This window comes from Pleurodeles waltl, chromosome 7 (assembly GCF_031143425.1).
Source record: "Pleurodeles waltl isolate 20211129_DDA chromosome 7, aPleWal1.hap1.20221129, whole genome shotgun sequence".
Taxonomy (NCBI): Eukaryota; Metazoa; Chordata; class Amphibia; order Caudata; family Salamandridae; genus Pleurodeles; species Pleurodeles waltl.
In genome coordinates this window covers 598,774,765-598,797,467 of record NC_090446.1, presented here as the reverse complement: position 1 = coordinate 598,797,467, position 22,703 = coordinate 598,774,765, and positions in this window count along the sequence as shown.

The window sequence follows — 22,703 nt, the reverse complement described above, 5'->3', positions numbered from 1 at the left end:
GCCCCCAGGAGGCAACAGCACCATCGTAATGCTCACTGTCTGCATAGCAGACAGTGCGCATTAGGAGAGTGCTGGGCAGGGGAACCCTGCACTGCCCATGCCAAGTGCATGGTGAAACTGCCATGAAAAGGCTGGTGGAGGACCAGGTTGTAATCAGCAGGGCGGCGCTGAATTCAGCGCCGCCGTGACTGATTCCAACCTCTGCCACTGTTAGCCCGTCTGGATCACCGATCCCGGTGGAAACGGTGGTACCCTCGTGGTCTTTCCACCAGGGTCGTAATGTGGCATTTGGACCTGCCAAAGCAGCTATGGTCCTGACCGCCACTGCGAGGCTGGAGGTCTTAAGACCACCAGCCTCGTATTGAGGCCCTTACGCTTTTTGGAAATGAGTCTTAACTGCTAGCCTTTCACAGGGAGTGCTGCACAAATCTGGAATTCCACTTCCCCTGAGATCTGGACATACCCAGCACATGGATTGTTCAGGAAATATTGCATGACTCTTCTTCGTGCTCCACTGCCAGTATTGGTTTATGAGTCTGCATCTGCTCCAACCCACCTCTTAAGGGGGCCCTGCCACTGTACTTTTTTAGTCATTGTATATGTATTTATATTCTTGCAATGTAAAAGCTTTATCACTGTAAGTAGTTCTTTCTTGCAATTGTTATTTCTGTAAGTGCATCACTTTAAAACTGTATCGAAGCTCATTTTGTAAATCACTCTTACAACAAAGGAGTATGGTTTGTGGTACAAAAATGCTAATAAATACATTATTGCCACCCACGCCCCCACCTTTTGCCCCTCAAGAAGAGTGTCTGTCAGGCTGAGCAAAGGTCAGCCTGGCAGACACACTTCATTTTCAGGTCAGGCAGCCAGGAGCTAGACATTCGCTATTAGTGCAGGGTCGGGCCTGCCTGAGCTGAACTTTGCTGGGCTGAAGAAGCCACAGCCCTGTGAGCATGATCTCTTCGGCTTAGCAAAGGCGCCTCAAGGCCAGTTTTGAGCCCTGAAGCGCTCAGGGCCGAATGTCAATCAGTGACACCTTGTCACAGAGAGGGATGGGGTCAGCAGCCTCACTGACCCCATCCCACTAAGTGATGAGTTGGGACTGCTGCCTTCCCTCCTTGGCTGACCTTAGGTCACTTATTGCTGTGACTACATTTAATATTTCTTAGCTCTACTTTTCAATCAGTTTTGCAGGGAACTTGCAGAACTGGATACCTTAGCCAACTCTTAGTTGGGAAACATAGCTAATTTGAATATAGTGTTGCCAATGCGTTTACATTAGATCTGATCATTATTTCAATTTGTTATTAATGGCTCCTTTACAAGTTCAAATTATATCATTATAAATTGCATATTTGTGCTGTAGCTGTGTGTTGCTACAAACTCCAGGACAAATATCCAGTGAACACGAGTCATAGCGGGATAAAGTCTATTTTGCCTGAATAAAGTAAAAATACTTGACCACATCTGAATTCAATGAAATCCTTTCATACGATGCTAGTCACACTCCCTTATGAACAATAATAGCTCAGTTTACTCTCTGCCTTATGGTGTCTGATGTCTGCCTTCCTAACATACATTTGCCAGGTCTCTCTCATCAAACTGATGCAGAAGTGCCTCTGGCTTGCTAGTCTGAACCCTTGGAAATATCTTTGTACAAATCTTTATTAAGACGATCTGCCAGTACGAGGCACATGTTTACTGTTTTTAACTGGGCACCAGAATCAAGGAGACAGTGCTACATTCCAGATGCTGTGATCGTTCTGGTTTCCAAGAATGAATTATACAGAAACGCAAACGATTTTTGGAGGAGACCAGAAATTCCCAGAAAAAAAGTTGCTTGGAAGCCATCAGTGCCATCAGTGCCCAGAGCCATGTTTGTTTAGCTTTCAATGCTACTCAGCTGGAATTGGCTGTTCAGACAATTGTATTTGTTCTTCAGTGATCTGCAGGAGAGATGTTCCTCCCAGATAATTTGGCACACCCAGTCTTTTTTAAATTCCCTGTAATAAGATTAACAAGGATCGTTGATTTACAAGCCAATGTATATTACACGCACTACTGTACTCATTAACGTTTAAGTCACAGCAGTACACAAGAGTGATGCTGAGAATAAGTAACAAACCCTAATCCTGTCCCAAGCCTTTCTCGGTGTCAAAATGCAAAATGCACCAACTCACACTTGGTATCTCGCTCTCTGATTCCGTAAATCAACAAACTGCTTGTAAGAAGAGTTCAATGAGAGTGGAATAGGCAAGTTTTAATATTGACCACTACTTGTACGCACTCCACAAACTTGACTTTCAAAATAATGTCAAGGTAAGTAAATCGGGAGTTAAAAACAGTAAGGCCCATATTTATACTTTTTTGCGCCACTTTTATGTAAAAAAATGACACAAATTTGGCGCAAAAAAGGTATAAACATGGGCCTAAGGCCCACATTACAACTTCGGCGGGCGTCACAAAAGACCGCCGAAGCTGTGGGCGCCAGTATACCGACAGTGCTGGTGGTATATCTGACTCCCTATTATGACTTTTCCACTGGGCCAGCGGACGGTAGCAGAGTTTCTGTCTGCTGGCCCAGTGGAAAAGTCACATCTACATTGCTGCCGGCTCGTAATAGAGCCGGCGGCAATGCTGATGTGCAGCGGGTGCAGTTGCACCTGTCGCACATTTCACTGCTTGAAATTCGGGCAGTGAAATGCACGATGGGGCTGTGCCTGGGGGCCCCTGCACTGCACATGCCAAGTGCACCGGCAGTGCAGGGGCCCCCTGGGGCACCCCGAGTCCCCCTTACTGCCAGCCTCTCCATGGCGGTGCTTACTGCCGTGGACAGGCTGGCGGTTGGGGAACACCGCCAGCCTGTTGGCGGAGCTACCGCCAGCTTACTGCCGGCCGCCAGGGTCATAATGAGGCCCTAAATCTGGTTACCAGGGGTGTGGCCAGCACCAGGGCGATGTGGACTCCCTGAGGGAGAGCTTCCACAATAAAGCTACTCTAGGAGCCTTAAAGCTGCAAACAATGTCTATTACCAATCAACAGCAGAATAAAGAAATGAAGACTACAGAGCAGGTCTGAAGTGGATAAGTGGACACCTGAATGGCGTCTGATCTCGTTCTGAGGCGGGACAAGGAGCAACAAATGACCAGCGGTGGCCGACATAAATTATAAATTGTGGAGCGGGTGGAGAGGGTGCGAGGGGGGCAGAGAGGGGAGTGCGAGTGGGCAGAGCGCAGGGGAGTTAATTAAAAAAACACTTACCTGGTGCTGCCAGCCTCCACGCTCTCCTCTGCTTCCCGGTCCCAGCAGTCACCGGGATACCATGAAAGACACACAAGGGACAACACATTGTACCAGTGCTTGGAAGCTACACAGGGATCCCCCAGAAACACACAACAAATGGCATATGAAGAAATCAGTAAGAAGGGGAGGCAATCAATGCAATTTGTTATAACTTTGGGAAAGGGAAGCCGAAAAAAAACAAATGAGAAAGGAAGATATCTTCGACTCTAGATCGTCATTAAACAAACAATGGTGACCAAGGAAGGAGAACAAATATTGCTCATGAAAGATAACTAAGCATGGTGTCTTGCGGATCTACAGGGAAAAAATTAGCACTAGATTAAAAAAACACAAATCGCCACCCTTCACACTGTAATAACAGTGGCATAACGAAACTTGAGGGGGGGGGGCCTGTAAAGTAAATGGAGGGCGCCCTCCGGCTCACTGGGGAGCTCTCAGGCCAGAAAGCTGTGATCAGGGCCCCCCTGGAGCTCGGGGTCCACACTGCAGGGGCTGCAGGTGGCTTTGTTATGCCACAGTGTAATAACCACTCAAATGGCAAACAATATAAAGGACATACAAGCGATACTGGCTTGTAAGAGTGCAAACTAGGACACTATGGGGAAGACTTAAGAGCCTCCTTGCGCCACTTTAGTGTAATTTTTTTTTTACACTAATGTGGCCCAATGAGGCCAAAATAGCTGCACCAAATTTACAAAGTGGCACAATGCATGCATTGCGCCACTTTGTAACCCTTTGTGCTACATTATGCCTGCACCAGACATAATGTATGCAAAGGGGGCGTTTCCCCATTAGGGAGGCTGAAATAATGGCACAAAGAAATCTTAGAGAATTCTTTGCAACTTTTTTTTCGCCCTTTTAATGCCTGCTCAGAGCAGGCGTTAAAAGAAGGCACACAATTGTTTACAATGGGCCTCAATGGGCTTTGCAGGATTAGCGTCAACATTTTTTATGCTAATCCTGCAACGTTCCGAACTAGCGTAAAACATTCTGATGCTAGTTCCCTAGCTACCGCCATGGTGCACCATATATTTAATACAGCGCATCCATGGTGGCTTTGGGGGACTCTAAGGGGTGCAAGAAAAGTGGCGGTGCACTAGGTGAAGGGCCACTTTTCATAAATCTGCCCCTATATCCATAATGGATACACCTATCGAAGACAAGTGTTCAAAGTTGGGCCAAATGACAGAAGAAATTAAGATTCTCAGGAATAAATTTGACAATAGTGAAGCCAGATCAAGAAGAGCCAAGATAACAGTCAGAAATGCTGGAGGAAGGATCAACGTAGAAACATTGTGTCAAACTCTATTTAGACACATCCTAGTGGAGAAAGGTTTTCTCTTTAAATAATCCGAGCACACAGAGTGGGCCCACCAAAATCACCTTTTGGGACATGCCCAAGAGACATTCTAGTGAAGCTTTTTGAGAAAGGCACACAGACAGGAGGTGGTAACTTCTGAAGACACAGGGTAATATGAGAGATAATGGGTGAACTATAGAAATGAGAAACCAGACATAGATGGAATACCCTTTGTCCTTGTCTTCCAACACAACATAAAAACTCACATCATGCGTCCCATGGAAGAAAGTAGAGAAATAGTCAACTTGCAACACCAAACATCCTCGAACATAAACTAGGAACTGACGCGACACAACTTTCAAAACACAAGCGTAGCGGAAAAGCTAGCAAACTATAACAAGAATTGAAGATTGTCCAAATGGACAGCAATAACTCTAACGACAATACCATATACACTTTTTTGGAAGTTTTATATAGCGACCCAAAGGTATTGGAGCCCCTTACACGAGGACCAGCTATATTACACAAGGATACATTCAATTATTTTAGGCACGGAGAGATTAAATAAATAGCCCAGAATCACAGGATGTTGAGCCAACACCAAGACTCGAACCTTGTTTCCCACTTCAAAAGTCGACAGCTCTGGCTGTACCACATCCTCTCCCAATTGTTTGTGTTATTATGGAGCTTACAGTCCTCTAAGAAAAGACCAAACTTTACAAATGGAATAAAGATATTGTAATGTTGAAACCAAGTTTGGAATAACAACGTGTTTGGGAAAATGGGGTTACTGGCCATGGGTGTGACTTTACCACCAAACTTGGAGTGTACCAAACCCTCATCAAGCATATTTTGTTTAGTTGTGCTGATGCTCGTTGAAAGTTTGATAACAGAAATTGGTGCACCCAGGAAGGATAGCTCAATCAAAATACAGAAAGTGTCTGACACACAAAGAACCTCACAGGAGATGAATACAAGCTGGGATTCAGTTTTACATATGTCATACCCCAGACATTACAATGTGGTTACTAGAACCCCAAGGGTCTCTCATCAAACGTCATAAAGTATGGAAAGCATAACAAGCTAATGCATAGCACCCGCTTTAGTGTGTCTACTAGAGGCACACATTTTACGTAAAGGCACTTCATTCATGACATCCAATCAGTACCCTACACAAACCACTCCTCTAACAAACACACAACACGGTGGTAGCGATAACAATGCATAGAGACCTGCCACTGGAAATCACAGCAGTCATTACAGACAAAGAAGGCAGAAGGTACCTAATAGTAATATGGAAAACAGAAAATAGGGATACAGCAATAAAAGACAGCTATTTCCCAATTGCGAATCACAAACCATTTCTTCCTCTTTCCCTCCTGTGAACAATAGAAGAGAAGCTGGAACCGGGTTAGCATGAATAGGAGACTTCCACAAGGGACATAATGCTACACTGAACAGGCACCCATATTGTCGCGTTGGCTCTCATTATCCTAAATGAGACTACTGGATTTCTAGGCAGCAGGATCTATAACGGTGTGGGGGACTGAGTCTGACCCACTTGTAAAGAACTCTGTCACCCTAAATCCAGTTTTTGCTCCGGCTAACTAGCAGTGCCTCATTTCTCCCAAGGGGAAGAAATGATTAGGCAGCCGAACGCATGACATCTTTGGTACTTCTCAGGGAAGTCGTGGTCACTCAGATCCAAACCAACTCTCTCATTTACAATATGGTCTCATATACAAATGACAAAGACAGTATAAGTTTTATATAATGTTTTAATAAAACAACTGTATTTTAGATAATAAGGCGTGAGAAGCAATAACCAGAACAATACAACATAGTAGGATTGAAATAGTCACCAGGAGAGTAAAACATAAGAACAAAGCTATCATATTGCCTAACAGTTTCTACTCTCCCTCTGCTTGTTCTATTTAGAGCACAGCATGTTAAGCTTCTAGCTTGCCTTTCTGAATCACTGGGGAGACATAAGCCCTCATACCTTAGCAAAGGCCTGTGATCTGGTTCAGCATCTGCAACGAGGCAGTCAGCGTCTAGTTGTGGGTCTCTGGTCGGAATCTCCCTCTTCCATGTATTGGGACAAGGAAGTGATTTTAGAACTAACATGTCATCGTGATCACAAAATGTCCCTACGCAGGAATGCCAAATCTAAACTCCTACCACGTCTATCGGCAATGTACCAGACTGTATCCTTGACTGAAGCACAGAGTGAATATGTTATGAAGAACTCCAGTGCTGAAGTAGGCAAAACAGTGTGATATGAATAAAAAACAACACCGTAGAACTGGCTATTTGAAAAATAACAGTACGAAGCCTAATAAAAAGCATTTAGAGCAAAGTGCACAGAGGCTCTAAGCTGTCAGCAAATGAATAAAATACATTCAGGGCAAAGTGCACAAAGGCCTAAAGACTGAAGCTAATGCGCAAAGTATACGTAAACTAACCACACTACACCCTCCCCTTGTCGGTAGCAAGTGGTTCTAATAACATAAAAGCATGCCCCAAATATAAACAATATATTTCGACAAGGTAAGAAGACAACAAAGTCATAAATTTAGAAAACATGTGACGATAAAGCCAAATTCAATATAGTGTCAATTTTGCCGAAGAATAAAATCCAATTGTCAGACAGAAGCAATAGAAAGTAGGAGCTCCTCCACTTCGATATATGTTAATATCGGAAGATCCACGCCACAAAGTACCATGGAGCAGGTGTGTTCCAAAGCCCCAAAACCATTCAGGGCGGCACCCCTTGCAGGGCCAATGAAAGAGACAATACCATCTTCCTCCAGGAAGGGAATCTCATAAACCGCCTCACAAAGCAAACGCAACCGTAGTGCACAAGTCTGGGAATGAGCCCTAATCGGGAACATCAACAGATCAGGATCGACCACTGGAGGGCGCTGCAGTGAGAGACAGAAAGCCAGTGCATGTTCAAACGAGCACCAAAGGCACCGAAACACGGGTTGCACACAATCCAAAACCGGTCTGAATGACAGAGACCAGTCACACTCCAAATGGCCCAAGAGTGTAGCTCCAAAATGCTGCATCATGCGTTCACGACACAGCTGCGCTGACGGGAGCAGCAATATAGGATCTCGTCGTGGCGGGACAGCCATTGTGAAAAAATAGCAACAATAGCAAGACTCCAGCCAACAAAGCCAGAGTAATCGGGAAACCCCCAAAAATGCTTCCGAAAATAGAGTGTATAGCCGAAAGTATCAAACCGAATATGGAAGAGAAGGTGTGAGCGAAACCAACACCAACGGCTTTGAAAAAATGAGCAATATCAGCAGTGCTGGATGCATTAAATATACGTCCCACAAGTTCACCGAAGTGACTTGGAAAGTTAGTATTCAAAAGGGGCTGTATCTCCGCCGATGACCTTGCCACCTGAAGTGCGTAGGTCTCGCTAGCAGATGTAAGGGCCACATGCTTTTGAAACAATAAAGCTTTCAGTCGACTCAACTTGTCGAAATCAACCTTGGAAGTAGCAATATGAGGTCAGATGTCCGCTACATCCCTAATTTGAGTGGGGGGAAACAACACATTCCCGCAGCACGTAACGGCCTTGTTGACAACGACAACGTAAACTATTCCGGCACGCATGCCACAGCAGCGTTCGCTGTTAAGAACAATGTAACTGCCGTTAGAAAGCACCTGGAAAGTGTTTTTAATAACCGGGACTGGAACACCCTTCAAATAACAAGCTAAGTTAGCAATCGAAGCGTTACACGCTCCATGCAAGGACAGCTGTTTACAAACCATGGAATGGCTGACAGAAGCTTCACATTCGCTACCGCTAAGAAAAACCTCCCTCAAACCATTAACACATCTGTATTGAAAGGGAAGCTCCCACACCTCGTGTATGTAACTGTCTCCCAATAGTTCATATCTACCCACCGGAATGTGCTTCAAACAAGAAGTAAATTGCAGAGTGGAGATAGGCAAATTAATAACCCCATGAATCAACCACTCAGCTGACGGAATCTCAGCCACCGTGAAAGGCAGTTTCTCCAATTTCTCAATATTCAACATAACATATGTCGCTTCCTGTTTAGCCATCAACTGTTGTTGACGAGTCAAATTAAAGGAGATAAAGATCTCTCTGGCACGAATGTGCTGCCATGGAACGCGACCCGCCTTCAAGGTTTGAAGAGTCCGACCTAGCTGCATGATGGACCGTGTCTGACTCTGCCCATGATATAAAGAAGACATGTCCGATTTAATAATGTCAATAGCAGAGGAAACAATGCTGTCAATCGTGTAAACACGGTCAGAAAGGGTATGCATGCCATTATCAACAACAAACAAAGTCTGCAGCAGATTTTCTTGATCAATCTGCCTCAACCGGGCTGCAGCCTCCTGTTGTGAAAGTTTCCAAATCTCATTATAAACTTCGTATAAAAAACTTTTTTTCCGTGGTACCTTTGGACCTGACAAAAAATCTTGTAAATCAGTACCATTAGACAGTAACTTGAGATGTGACTTAACTGCATCCAGCGTGGATGACTTCAACCATAGTTGACAAAGCTTCCCCACGCTGTACGTAGTTATAATATCAGCATGTTCTGGTGAAATGTAACGAGGGTCTGCCCTACTAGTCCTGAACCCTCCTGAAGAGGTGACAAAACGTTGATGACACTTATTAGTGTCTACGGGCCATAATAACCAACCGCCCGGATGTAACGATGAAGTGTTAAGCGTACCATTCTGGACCCAATGTGTAAATTCACTAAAAGTAGCATTCACATAGTGCTGCCAGTTGTTTAATTTGGAAGGGACAGGTATACTAGGCAAATTCAACTCTCTAATTGTCGCCAAGCCCAAACAGCTAGTCTGTTGTACCGTGTCATTGAGGAAAATCATCTGCACAGGGATAATACATTCTCTAAATAATGTATCCCTGCCTTGCATCTGCCAATTTTTCGTACCCCAAACACTTTTCAATTCAACAGTCTTTAACCAGTATTCATACCTCTCGACCGAAAGTTTAGATACAAACAAATTTGAATATAGTAATTTAGTATCGGTCAATAAAATTTGCTTATTAGAATACGGTGTAACTTTAAAATAGTAAGACTTAGCATTCCGCTGATCATGCCCAGAAAAATATGCAAATTTATCATAATACATTTTCGAACTCCCTTGTGGAGGAGTCGAGCAATGTTCCCATTGCACATAATTAAATATGGACTTAGGGCTACTAGCTTTATGAATAAAGTGGTGTCCATAATAGTTGTAGCAAAACATGTCACCATGATTATCTCTAAATTGGTAAGCATCTTCATCGTCATAGACAGTATAATATTGCAAATCCGTTAGCATAGAATCTACTGTCTTCACATCCCAATCACCAGAAACAATGCCTGGTATAACAATATCATTCATTGATAACTTGAGGACATACGGTATTTGAATCAATTCAGTGGGACCATATATATCAAACATTACTTTATCCCACACAATCCCATCCGGAATCGGTATTGCAGAAATGTTCACATTGGACAAGTCTCTTCGAACCATATGAGATGAAAAATGTGGTCTCAACACAGTCTCCACGTGCTCAATGTCCGATCGATCAGGAAGAAAATGACCATGTATTACTAGAAAAAAAGTAACCACAAATCCCAACCATAAAAAAAGAGTCATTACAGCCATAAAAAGCCACAAATAGTTCCAAGGAAAAACAAAATATGTGCATTTAAGCCAACTCAGCAGCTTACGTGGACCTCGGACAGAAGACATCGAGGACGAAGAGCTGGACACTGCTTCATCAGCGTCGTTGAAGCAGCCAGAGGCAGTTCTTGCAAAAGGTGCAATTGTGAACAAAGAAGCAGATGGAGGCTCTCTCCTAGGCACGCTATAAACCACATGTTCAGAAACATCAGTAGAACGTACAGCAACTTGATCAAAAGATTCCGTATTAATCGTTGTCTGTGGAACCATCGCAAGATCATCTTCCACCCTCCCCAAGCTCGGAGAGGAAACAGCGTCGGTGTAAATCACCTGCAGCGGGACTTCTTCCCCAGTAGTGAGAGGGATGCCGGAACTACTGGGTGTCGCTCTTGGTCTGCTGTGCAGAATCGGCCACATGTTGTAATTTGACATTATCAATAGAAACAAAGTGATTTCCTTTGGACCCTTGCAGCGGCGGTAAAATCACAGTTCTCGTGCCGCTCACCCCTAACACAGGGACAGGTGCTCGATAAGAAGGACCAAATTCTTTCTTTACTGCGACCTTTTCACGCACTAGATCCCCAATCCTGGGAATCCAACCAGTAGGTGTTACTGGCTCATCCTTAATTCCTGAGGAGGCAGCACTTGCAGAAGAGTTATCTTCACGGAATTGTTGTAAATCCTGCAAAACAGTGACACGATCATTTATATCAAAGGGCGTAACTGCCGCCTCCACACCGGGACCATCTAGATCAGGAACATACATTTGTGTTCCAAACAGGCACTCATATGAAGTACGACCCCCCAGTGACCGTCTAGGCAAGTTATTAAGTGTTCTCTGTACTCCATATAGGTGGGCTAGCCAACTACGACCCGTACCTATAACTCTGGCCGTTAAGGATTGCTTTAAATCACGATTTAAATGCTCCACAACAGAATTTCCCTCGGGATGAAATGGAGACGAGAATTGGAGTTGGACCCCCAACGAAGCCATGGTGTCCCTGAATGCCTTAGAGGCGAAAGCAGGGCCCTGGTCCGAATGAAAAGCCGCAACTGCAAATGTATCGACAAAGACGCGCAAATCTTTAATAACAGTCCGAGCGTCAGCCGAGCGTTGTGGCCATACCCACACAAATCTGGAGCACGAATCTACAGCAACCAATATATATTTGTATGCACTATCTGGTGTCAGCGGACCACAATGATCCAAGTACACACACTGTAACGGTTTGTTTGAAATCAGAAGGGGCGTCTGCTGCAGGCGTCTAGCCGACGAAGCTTTAATTTGTTGACAGACGTCACAACAAAGGACATACTGCTTCATCTCTTTATAGAGACCAGGCCACCAGTAACGAGCCTGTAAAAGTGAAATCGTGGCAGCCACACCAGCATGTGCAGATGCCACCCCCTCATGTGCTGCAGAAATTAATCAAGGTCTCTCAATTCTATTGGGTAGTTCACGTACACCAATGCCTGGAATATTAACAACAGCATTTAGCGCACTACTCAAGCAGTAACCATATTTAGAAGGAAATCCTTTAGGAAACGGCGTGCCATCAGCCGTAGCTTTTATGGCAGCCGAAATCTCTGTGTCTGGTTTGGAACACGAACGAGTCACTGCGGCCACAGTGGCGACAGCCACTGCTGACTTTGCGGCTTCATCAGCCAAAGTATTCCCAGCAACGTGTATTCCAATGCGCTGGTGTCCAAGTGTATGCACAACATGGACCTTAGGAAGCGTTTCATTCAGATCCGCAACCTTACCCCACAACAATTTATGTTTAATGGTGTTGCCTTTAGAATCTCTGAACCCATTCAACTTCCAATAGTGCAGATATTCATTGAAAGACTGTACACAGTAGTAGGAGTCACAGACCAGCAAGGTCAAAATCGCCGGATCCGCGTGCTCCAACGCTAACAATAGAGCTTTGAGCTCAGCCAGCTGCGCCGCACAATCTCCCAAGGTTTTAGTATAAGTATGTCGGGGGCAGAACACTTCCCCCTTCATCGTGCCACTCACCACTGCACATGCAGCAGAATACTGTTGTTTAGTCCCAACCGCTGGTTGCGCAGAGCCATCGGTATTCATGACCACTTGATATTGGTCAATAGGCAATGTGCCAGCAGGAACTGGGTACTCTATTTCACATTGAAGAAATTCTTGAGTCTGCAGTTTAGGGTCAAATATATAATCTACATCAGTGGCTGTCAAAGACGTAGCCCGTTGTATCCACCGCGGGTGTAAAGCTTTCGAATTAGGAACACTCGCTTTTGTAACAGCCTCTAAAGCCGGAATCGGGGAAACGACAATGATGCGTTGACCCTGGGCAAGCGGTCTTTCTTTAATCACAGCCATCTGTACTGCAGTGAGTATTTTCTCAGTCTGGGCAAATCGTTGTTCTGCAGCAGGATACAAGTGGGACTTGTATGCAATTGGGACTGTCTCACCCTCATTAAAGGTGACATACGTAAACCCAACAGCCCCAGGTATCACCCTGATGACTAAATGTGTCTTATTGTCCCTTGTGTGTAAGTGTTTAACTGCTAAGAGATCAGTCTGTAACTCTCGCAGTATGTGTGTATGCTCAATCGTACAAAATTAACTCGAAAAATTTGGGCGAATCAGTTCGTATAAGGGTTTTATATGCGTAGCATAGTCAGGAATGTAAGTTCTGCCAAAATTCAGAAACCCCAACAATGACTGGAGCTTCCGAACCGTATTAGGAGGCTGCAATAAAGCACATTTCTCCAAAAAATGTGGCGCTAGGCTCTTGCCCTCACTCGATAACTCATATCCCAGGAAAATGACGCTGAGGAAGGCAATCTTTGATTTATTAAAATTAAACTTATAGCCCATATTAGCAAATCCCACAACAATGCGCGATACGCGCCTTAGATATTGCAGAATCTCATCATCTGTCAAATATATGTCATCAACATATGATAACGCTTCAGGGTCCAACTCGTGCAGCATTTCAGTCACACAAGCTGAAAACAGTCCTGGGCTATTTTTATACCCTTGAGGCAAACGACAAAAAAATTTCTGAGAGCCAAACGCACTGAAACTGGTATAGTCCCGACTTTCGGGCGCTATATTTTGGCAGAAAAATCCATTCGAGATATCCAACGTTGTCTTGTATTTTTTACGCACTATATTGTTCATAAGCGCTGCGCTATGTGAATTCTGTATTGCATATGTGCGTGTGTGACTATTCAAATGTCTGTAATCCACCACTATCCTATATGAATGGTCCGGTTTAGCAACCGGAAATAAGGGATTATTCATTGGCGAGACACAGGGCTCAATTACACCCTGGTACTCCAATTGTGTAAGAATTTTCTGAACCGATGCCCTTGCCTCAAATTTAATGGGATACTGCGGCTGTGGCTGAGGTGTGCCCTTTATTGGAATTACATGATAAGGTGATTGTCTATCCCACCCCACGTTATTTCTATATAGGCCGGGAGCCTCTGCTAGAGCCCATGTTTTACCATAGGACTCAGCTAGCTCTCTCGGAACAAGTGGTGAGAAGGAAGGTAATATAACATCCTCCCCAACCGGACAGTCGCGAACAAAGTCAGGTGGCCAATCCTGTTCGGCCAACAGAACATCATATGATTTTACCACATGGTCCCAAAAGATGGCGTGTACAATGCGGTCAATGTCCCCTTCTAATCGTAGAGTCACTTGACATACTCTATCAGGATCAGAGACTCGCATATCCGCCGTTTCGACTTGTATGAAGTCATCAGTTGCTTTCACCTCCAGATGCTCTAGAAGACTCCGGCGAACTATTGTGACCTCTGCTGCGCTGTCTAACAGTGCTAACGCCCATGTCTTGTTCGTCAAGAGAACTCTCTTCTTGAGCGGCATGTCTAACTGAGACTGCTGCCACTTTCTTCTTTTTAAATTGCTGTTTTTGTTGCAGCGGTTTCTCTTCTTGTTTAACAGAAACCTCAGCTGAGCGTTGTGAATCCTGTCTCGGTTTCACGTACTCCGTTCTCCGCTCTGACCGCCCACCTCTCTCACTTCTCTTCTCTGAGGAGTGCTGAAAGGAACGAGATTGGCGTGTATCAGTATATTGATATCTATCAGGCGTCTTCAAATTATCCCTATTCCTGAGATTATACCTATTCTGCGGGGTCTCCGGTTGCGGAGACTGTCCCCCATCTTTTTTAGGTGTTTGCTGTTTCTTTTCCCAGCGCTTTTTTGTACCCTCAGGTTGCTGTTGCTTAGCATTATCTTTATTATTTTTACCCTGCAATTGGGGTTTCTGCGGTCTAGCCCCTAGGCTATCGCGACCAATACTTGAATATGTCTCAGCTATTATTCTCGGAAGTTCCCGCTCTTGATCAATCTGCGGAACATCCCGAAGATGCATTCGCACTGCTAGTGCTACTGCCTCTCCCTTGAGATTACTCAAGATAATAGAAGAAACCGTGGCAAAATTGCCCATTAACTGCATGCCCAAATCTAAGGCAGGGGCAGCCCCATATTCATCTTGAATTTGTTTAAGCACTTCCGGTAAATTAGCTAAAGTCGGTGTACCGTGTGCTGTAGTGTAGAGCGCGGCAAACACCGTGCCCCAAGTATTACAAAGGTCCACCAGAGGAACCATCCCATACGGCAAACACATCGTCAAAATTCTATGTTTATCCTGAGGTCCCGTATGGGGAAATACTGCTTCCAGCGTATTAATTTTTTGCGCCAGCCAAAATGGAGTCTCCTCACGTTTAGCCAGTACCTTGCCCATAACTGAGTGTACAGTGGCCGGATTGATTCCCGGAACCACTGCTTGTGGGTGCGCCGGAGCAGCACGCGCTGCGTTAGTATTTAATGTCTGCATCACAAACTGAACCAGTCTTCTGTATGTTGTTGCTAAGTCTATATATAAACGACGCACATCAGCCACTGCCAAATTTGCAACCGCAGGATATGGGGTGTAAGTAGCCAATAAAGGCCAGGTCGGACCATCATTACTCAACGGACCTAACCTCACTTGTGCTACTGTATGTGGGAGGGCGCCATCAAGCCAATTATGGTGTTCTTGATAAGATAGAGGTATCTCTAAGTAAGCGTAAGCCCTGTATTGTCCAGGGACATTCGCAACAGTGTATTCGTGAAAAGTATTTGTACCCCCATCAGCTGCTGGAAATACGACCCAAGAATAAAAAAGTTCTGTCCTATAGGCTGCATGGGCGTCCACCACAAAAGTTACTGGACCCCTCTGGACTGTCAGTCCATGTGCTATCAGATGTCCTGTGAGCGGGTGACGCATATTGATTGCTATATTCACTACATTAGGATTCGCCATTTGTAAAAAATAGCTCTAGGTCAGAGAAGGCACACCAATATCGGGGTTTTTCCTTTCAAAGTTCAAGCTTGAACAACCAACCACTAAGCAATAGGACGTACCTATCCCGTGGTGGCGGAAACCCTCAGCCCCACGGACGTCTCCGCGCACGGAACCGAGGAGTCAAAATATATATGAGACCGAGAGAGTCAGTCGGACCTAAACATTAGAGCCAGACCAATCGTTGGCGGCGCCATGTTGCGTTGGCTCTCATTATCCTAAATGAGACTACTGGATTTCTAGGCAGCAGGATCTATAACGGTGTGGGGGACTGAGTCTGACCCACTTGTAAAGAACTCTGTCACCCTAAATCCGGTTTTTGCTCCGGCTAACTAGCAGTGCCTCATTTCTCCCATGGGGAAGAAATGATTAGGCAGCCGAGCGCATGACATCTTTGGTACTTCTCAGGGAAGTCGTGGTCACTCAGATCCAAACCAACTCTCTCATTTACAATATGGTCTCATATACAAATGACAAAGACAGTATAAGTTTTATATAATGTTTTAATAAAACTACAGTATTTTAGATAATAAGGCGTGAGCCGCAATAACCAGAACAATACAACATAGTAGGATTGAAATAGTCACCAGGAGAGTAAAACATAAGAACAAAGCTATCATATTGCCTAACAGTTTCTACTCTCCCTCTGCTTGTTCTATTTAGAGCACAGCATGTTAAGCTTCTAGCTTGCCTTTCTGAATCACTGGGGAGACATAAGCCCTCATACCTGAGCAAAGGCCTGTGATCTGGTTCAGCATCTGCAACGAGGCAGTCAGCGTCTAGTTGTGGGTCTCTGGTCGGAATCTCCCTCTTCCATGTATTGGGACAAGGAAGTGATTTTATAACTAACATGTCATCGTGATCACAAAATGTCCCTACGCAGGAATGCCAAATCTAAACTACCACGTCTATCGGCAATGTACCAGACTGTATCCTTGACTGAAGCAAAGAGTGAATATGTTATGAAGAACTCCAGTGCTGAAGTAGGCAAAACAGTGTGATATGAATAAAAAACAACACCGTAAAACTGGCTATTTGAAAAATAACAGTACGAAGCCTAATAAAAAGCATTTAGAGCAAAGTGCACAGAGGCTCTAAGCTGTCAGCAAATGAATAAAATATATTCAGGGCAAAGTGCACAAAGGCCTAAAGCCTGAAGTTAATGCGCAAAGTATACGTAAAACTAACCACACTACAATATAATAAAATCATACAGGAAGAATATCAAAGGCTTATTCCAAAATACTAGCAGACCACAGTTTATTTTATTAATTTTGATCTAGGGCGGCAGATGCACTTCTCACTGTTCCTCTTCACTGCTTACAGATCTTATCCAGGAATAGACATGATAGGGGGCACAAGAGAACTACTAGATGCTATATTGACAGTTCATGTTGGGATGAGGCCAATTTCAAACCCGCTCCAGTTATATGGGACTGTGGCCTGAGGAAATGCGAAACATGGCACTTCTATCACACACTTTTGGAAGATAAAACCTATGAAAAGTCAATAGAGTCAATAGTCACACAGATGAAAAACTACTATATGATGGACAACAACAGAATATCAGAGACCACACTTTGGGATGCATTTGAAAACGTGGTTAAGAGAAATGAATAGCTGCCAAAATAATTCAAAGAATAATGTGGAACATTACAAGATTGAACATTTAGAAAGAGCTATCATTAACAAAACGGCATAACACAGAGAAATACTCTATTAGAACACTGATGGAGGTAATGGTTCTTAGAAGTCAGCTGAAAACATTCAATACACTAATGAAAGAAAAATAAAAAGGGCCTTCCTACAACTGAAGCAGAGATGGGGAATTCCAATAGCCCAAAAAACAGGACATACTGTTTGAGGTCAAGGACAAGAAGTTTAGCTATTCATTTACATTACCTCATTTACAAAGCAGAGAAAGGAATCGTCTGCAGTTGAGGTAATATTTGTATCCACGTCTTAATGCTGTTTGAACTTGGATTTATGGTTCAACAATGCAAAGCCTTTATTTTTTAGCTTGAGAGTTCTAAATAAATGTATCCTCTGATTGCACTACTGACAGTGGTTAAAGTAAAAAAGAATGTGTACACTTTTGCAAAGTTTAAAATATGAAGCAATGTATAATGCTCTCTGATTATATGCAGATATTTGCAGAGGCTTGATTGCAAGATTGATGACTTTTTGCTTTCAAACTAAAATGTTCACAAAAAAATGCAACTAGGGAAAAAGATAGTTTAGCTAAACTACTGCGAAAGGTTAGGTACCATCTCTTTGAAGCATCGTTTAGTAAAATGTGTTTATGCATGCTAGTATTTCCCAAACATATTCATAATGGAATGTCAGTGTAACCAGTTTCAACAAAACAATGGGAAACATGAATATAAACAAGCATTGGCAAAGCCAATAGGTCCGAGGTTGATGGCCAGTCTTTTGGTTTTGTCAATGCATGTCTTGTTTTGAACTGCCTCTTGTAAACCTTTATTGTTGTAAGAGCTGCTGGGTCCTCACCATTGTAACAAATATTAGCAAAAAGCAGCAATACGATTTGGTCCCAAAAAAGCACAAATTGCCACAATAGTTCCTGACACTGAACAAAACTACTTTATGTGCCGATATGCTTCTTGTGAAAGGGCAGATTGCGATCATTGTAATGTAATGTAACATGGATTGGGAAAGCGTGTAAATTGTCACATGTGAGTGTATCCAGGCACTGAGTAGGAGGGGGTTCTGTAAGTAGGATCGGTCACAGTGAAGCCAGCTGAGAGATGGATAGAGAAGGATATATTTTTAATAAAACAAAAGGTCTTGGTTAACCAGACCTCATTATAGGCCCAATTCTTAAAGAAAGTCACAAAAGTGCACCCATGTTATATGTCTTTGCATTAGTGCAGATTTACGTATTTCTTGAATTCACAAGAATTTAAAGAAGTAGACCAGGACATCTTAGTGCTAGAAAACATTTGTGAACTGTATTTCAGCACAAGCAAATATGCAGGTGTAGATTTGCTCATGCGAAAATCTGTTGAGTGTTTACAAGTTCACTTTCCCATTAACCACTTTTTTTTCCAACTCAGGAAAACGTTTTACTTTTGACCGTTGTCAGGAGTGAACTTCTAACCTTTCTCAGTATGGGAAATGAAAAGAGAAAAGCTGGTGAAAACCCTTAAAATATGCAAGTAAAGTAGGTTTGCACAGACTAAAAAGGGCATTCTAATCTTGGAACTATTGTTTACTACTACCTCCTGTCCCTGTATGTAGATCTGCGTAAAGGTGGCAAAATAAAGAAATTGCTTGTATTCATGCTCCTTTATACTATGAGCCCTGGCAGAATCAGAGAGGCTCTTATCAGAGCTCTAATATGATGAGATTTCTACCATAATTTGTCGCCGTGATACACAACACCAAAGGGACAAGTAGATTTTTTTACAGGACAGGCAGATTTATGAAGTAAGCTATCCCATGGACAATTAGATATTTTATTAAATTCCACACCCCTGGTTGAAGCATAATTTTTATGAGAAGGCTAATGAGGATGACAAATTATTAGCAATTAGATTGAGAATGGTTAGGCAAAGACAAGGTAACCAAAGATGGCACTAAAAGTACCTCTGAAAAAAGGAAGAATTTGTCAAATTCTTCAGCAAATTATAGGCTAATGAAGCTAAGAATAGTGCAGCAGTGGATGCATTTTTCAAGACCTAAAGTTGCCAAAATTGGACCCACAGGATTGTCAATTAGAGGTCCCAGTAACCACTGAGGAAGTGACCACAGTGGTCAAGTACCCCCTACTGAACAAAGCACCCAGTTCATATCAGCTGACAGATCACTTTTACAAACTTTACGCCAATGTTTTGATAACCCAACTAGTTAACCTATACAACTCTTTCAGAGAGACAGAGGCTGTAACCCTCAATAACAGGTGAAGATAACATCTCCCTGATCCTTAAAGAGGACAAAACCAAAGAATACTGCTCATTCTACAAGTAGATCACCCTACAGAATAAATTGGAAGACCTGATGTCAAGACAGGTAGACTCCTTTCAATCTGACTGGTTAATGCAAGAACTTTGATAATATGAGGCGAGTACTACATCCCCTTGAAAAATCCAATAAATGGAAAGTACCAATGATTATACTTGTACTGGATGCAGAAAGGGCATTTAATCGAGTTGGGTTTCTTTTGGTTTAGAAAAAATACTTGAAAAAGTGGGAGTGAGACCACTAATAATGAAATATAACAAAATCTAGCTGGGCAAATTATGATAAGCCAACATCTATACTGAACAAAAGGGGTGGGTAAAGGCCTTTCGCATTACACAAGGGAGCACATCACAGAAGCCCCCTTTTCCCAGTCCTCCTTAGTTTATCAATACTTGGTCAGAAAAATCAGACTGGAGAGAGGGGTAGAAGGGATGCCATCTGTGTGGGGGATGTGTGCGAGGATGAGTGGGAAGTGCTTCAAATGCACTTCTCTGCAGATTTTAACAATAACCCAGCCAGAAACATCTATCCTTACGATGGTATGAATACTCAAGAACTATGGTGCGATATGAGGTCTTAAAATAAACTTTGAAAAATCTGAAATGTTCGGCATTGAGATTTCACAAGCAAGACGGGGGAAGAACTCACCATTTTCATAGTCCGAAGACAAAATAAAATACTTAGGTATAAACATTAAACAGACATTTCAGGGACTATACAAGGTCAATTACCTTCAGCTATGGTCCGATATGAAAAGATCTTAATAAACCACAAGGACTATGTTGGGGCGAATTTCCAAAAATAGCAAGATCCACTCTCAGAAGCAACAAGATGGAGAGATGTCTGGCACTACCAAATTTTGAGGCATAATATAAAGTGGCACCACTGACGATCATCTTCGGATGGTCTTTATATGAATTGGAAAAATACTGGACACAAGCGGAAAAGGGAATTGTGGCACATCACCTGTGGAATTTACTATGGTTACCCGAAATGTATAGGCCAGCTATTGCATATGTCTTAGAGATAACTCACACACTATTCGAGATATGGGATGATGTTTCGAAGAACCCCTACATTACCTCCTTCCCCTTCCCTTATATACACATTCATGATAACCCAGATTTCGAATCAGCTAATAAAGGGGAAACATTCACACAGTTGGAAAAAGGTGAATTATGAACGGTGAAAGATATGTACAAACCAGGCAAAATTAAGAAGTTAGAAAAATGCAAAAGCAATTTTAAATCGAGAGGTAACTCAACACTTCAAAACAAGCAAATAAAACACTGACTCCTTCCGCCTACAGTTTCAAATATGGGCATAGAAGTTTGACGGAATTTGAGAAACTCTTTACAACCTACGGGACTGTGAGGGGACTGATAACAAATATATGAAAAATACTACTGAACTTACCAACTACCCTGAAATGGCTATATCTGAAAGCATTGGGGAAAGGTTTGGGGAAAGAAATTGAATCCAATTAGTGGTAAAGGTTGTAGCGGGATATACCTAAAGTGACCCATAGAATGCAAGAATAAGAAATACTCTGCAAACTTCTCTCAAGTCAGTACAGGACCCAGAGACATTACACATGATGTTCCCAGAAGTAGGCCCACCATGTTGGTGAGGGTATGGGGAAACACTTGGTGACATATGCATATGATGGAGCTGTCCTGTACCAACTACCTGTTAGAAAGATATCCTAAGTTATAGTAGGAAAGTAGTAGGATATCCTATACTTGAAGAACCTGGAATCATGATGTTAGGTATGAGACCACAGAGCGTGGATGGGACTTTTGTGTTTCCTAAGAGTGTTTGCGACAGGCAATGGATTTCCCTGCTTGTTCTGCCACTCAACTCTAAAGACATCAGGGACCCACACACACTGAACTTGTTTATGGGAACAGTCTCGCTCCTAATTCAAACTGTGCAATACATTTATTACAAGTGGCTTTAACAAATCCTAACTTTCTGCCATCTGAACATCACACCTCAGCTGCCTCTTCCGAGGCATTTCACGCTTTAGCTTCAATTATCTCACTTACTACAGCAGTGATCCTGTGACTGAGCCGTCCTTATCTGAGTTTACTTAAGGTAGGCACCAGGCCCAGTTTTGATGTGAACCTGAGCTACGCCCTTTCTTCACAACCTCACCCAGTCATTTCAGTCAATCACCACCACAGCCCATTCCTTTGTTCCACATCCTGTTTTGTTTGGACAGCTGGTCCCTCGCCAGCTGTCCCTTCCGGCAGAGGGTTAGAGTTGAGCCAGTCAGTTGACTCAATCAGTTATTAGTTAAGGTTTCTCACATGGCGCAAAGTTATGCAAAACACTGCGTCGATTTACTAACCATTATAAGCGCATGAAGGCGCATTGCAAAACTGCAGCGCCGCACCACCCTTACTAATAATGCCCAATCTTTCTTGGGTTGTTGCACCTGAATGTCATTGCAAAACAGATAAGCTTGTCTGTAAATACCTTCACGAAGTAAGCCCTTTCCTTTGTAAGCTTCGTAGCTAGTAGTGGTGCAGCAGGTGCAGTGACACTGGGGTCCTGGACAGACGGGAGGGGACAGCATTGCATAGCTGTAATTATTTTAGAGATTTCCACTGAGAATTAAACACTGGGCCTGCCTAGCACCCAACTCTCTATGTACTAATTGGGAAAGGTGGATGGGGAGCAGGGGAGTGGAGGATAAAGAGGGAATGGAGAAAAGAGTGGAAAGAGAGGAAAAAGAAGGAGGAAGAAAGGAGAGGAAAAAGTGAAAGAATTGAAGAAGAGGATAATGATGAGAGGAAAATGAGAAAGTAGATAAGGAAAACCAAAAGGGGCAAGAGAAGATGACAAGAAAGGCAAGAAATATAGATGCTAAGGAGAGACGGGAGGAAGAAAATAAGAATGAGTTGGAGACAAAGGTAGACGGAGACGAGAAACTGACGGAGATATGACGGTGAGAACAAGAGACGGGTAGAATAAGGAACTTGGAGACCCATAAGCTGGGATACAGCTATCAGTGGTTCATCAGAGACACTATGATGCAAGGGGCCCACTGCAAC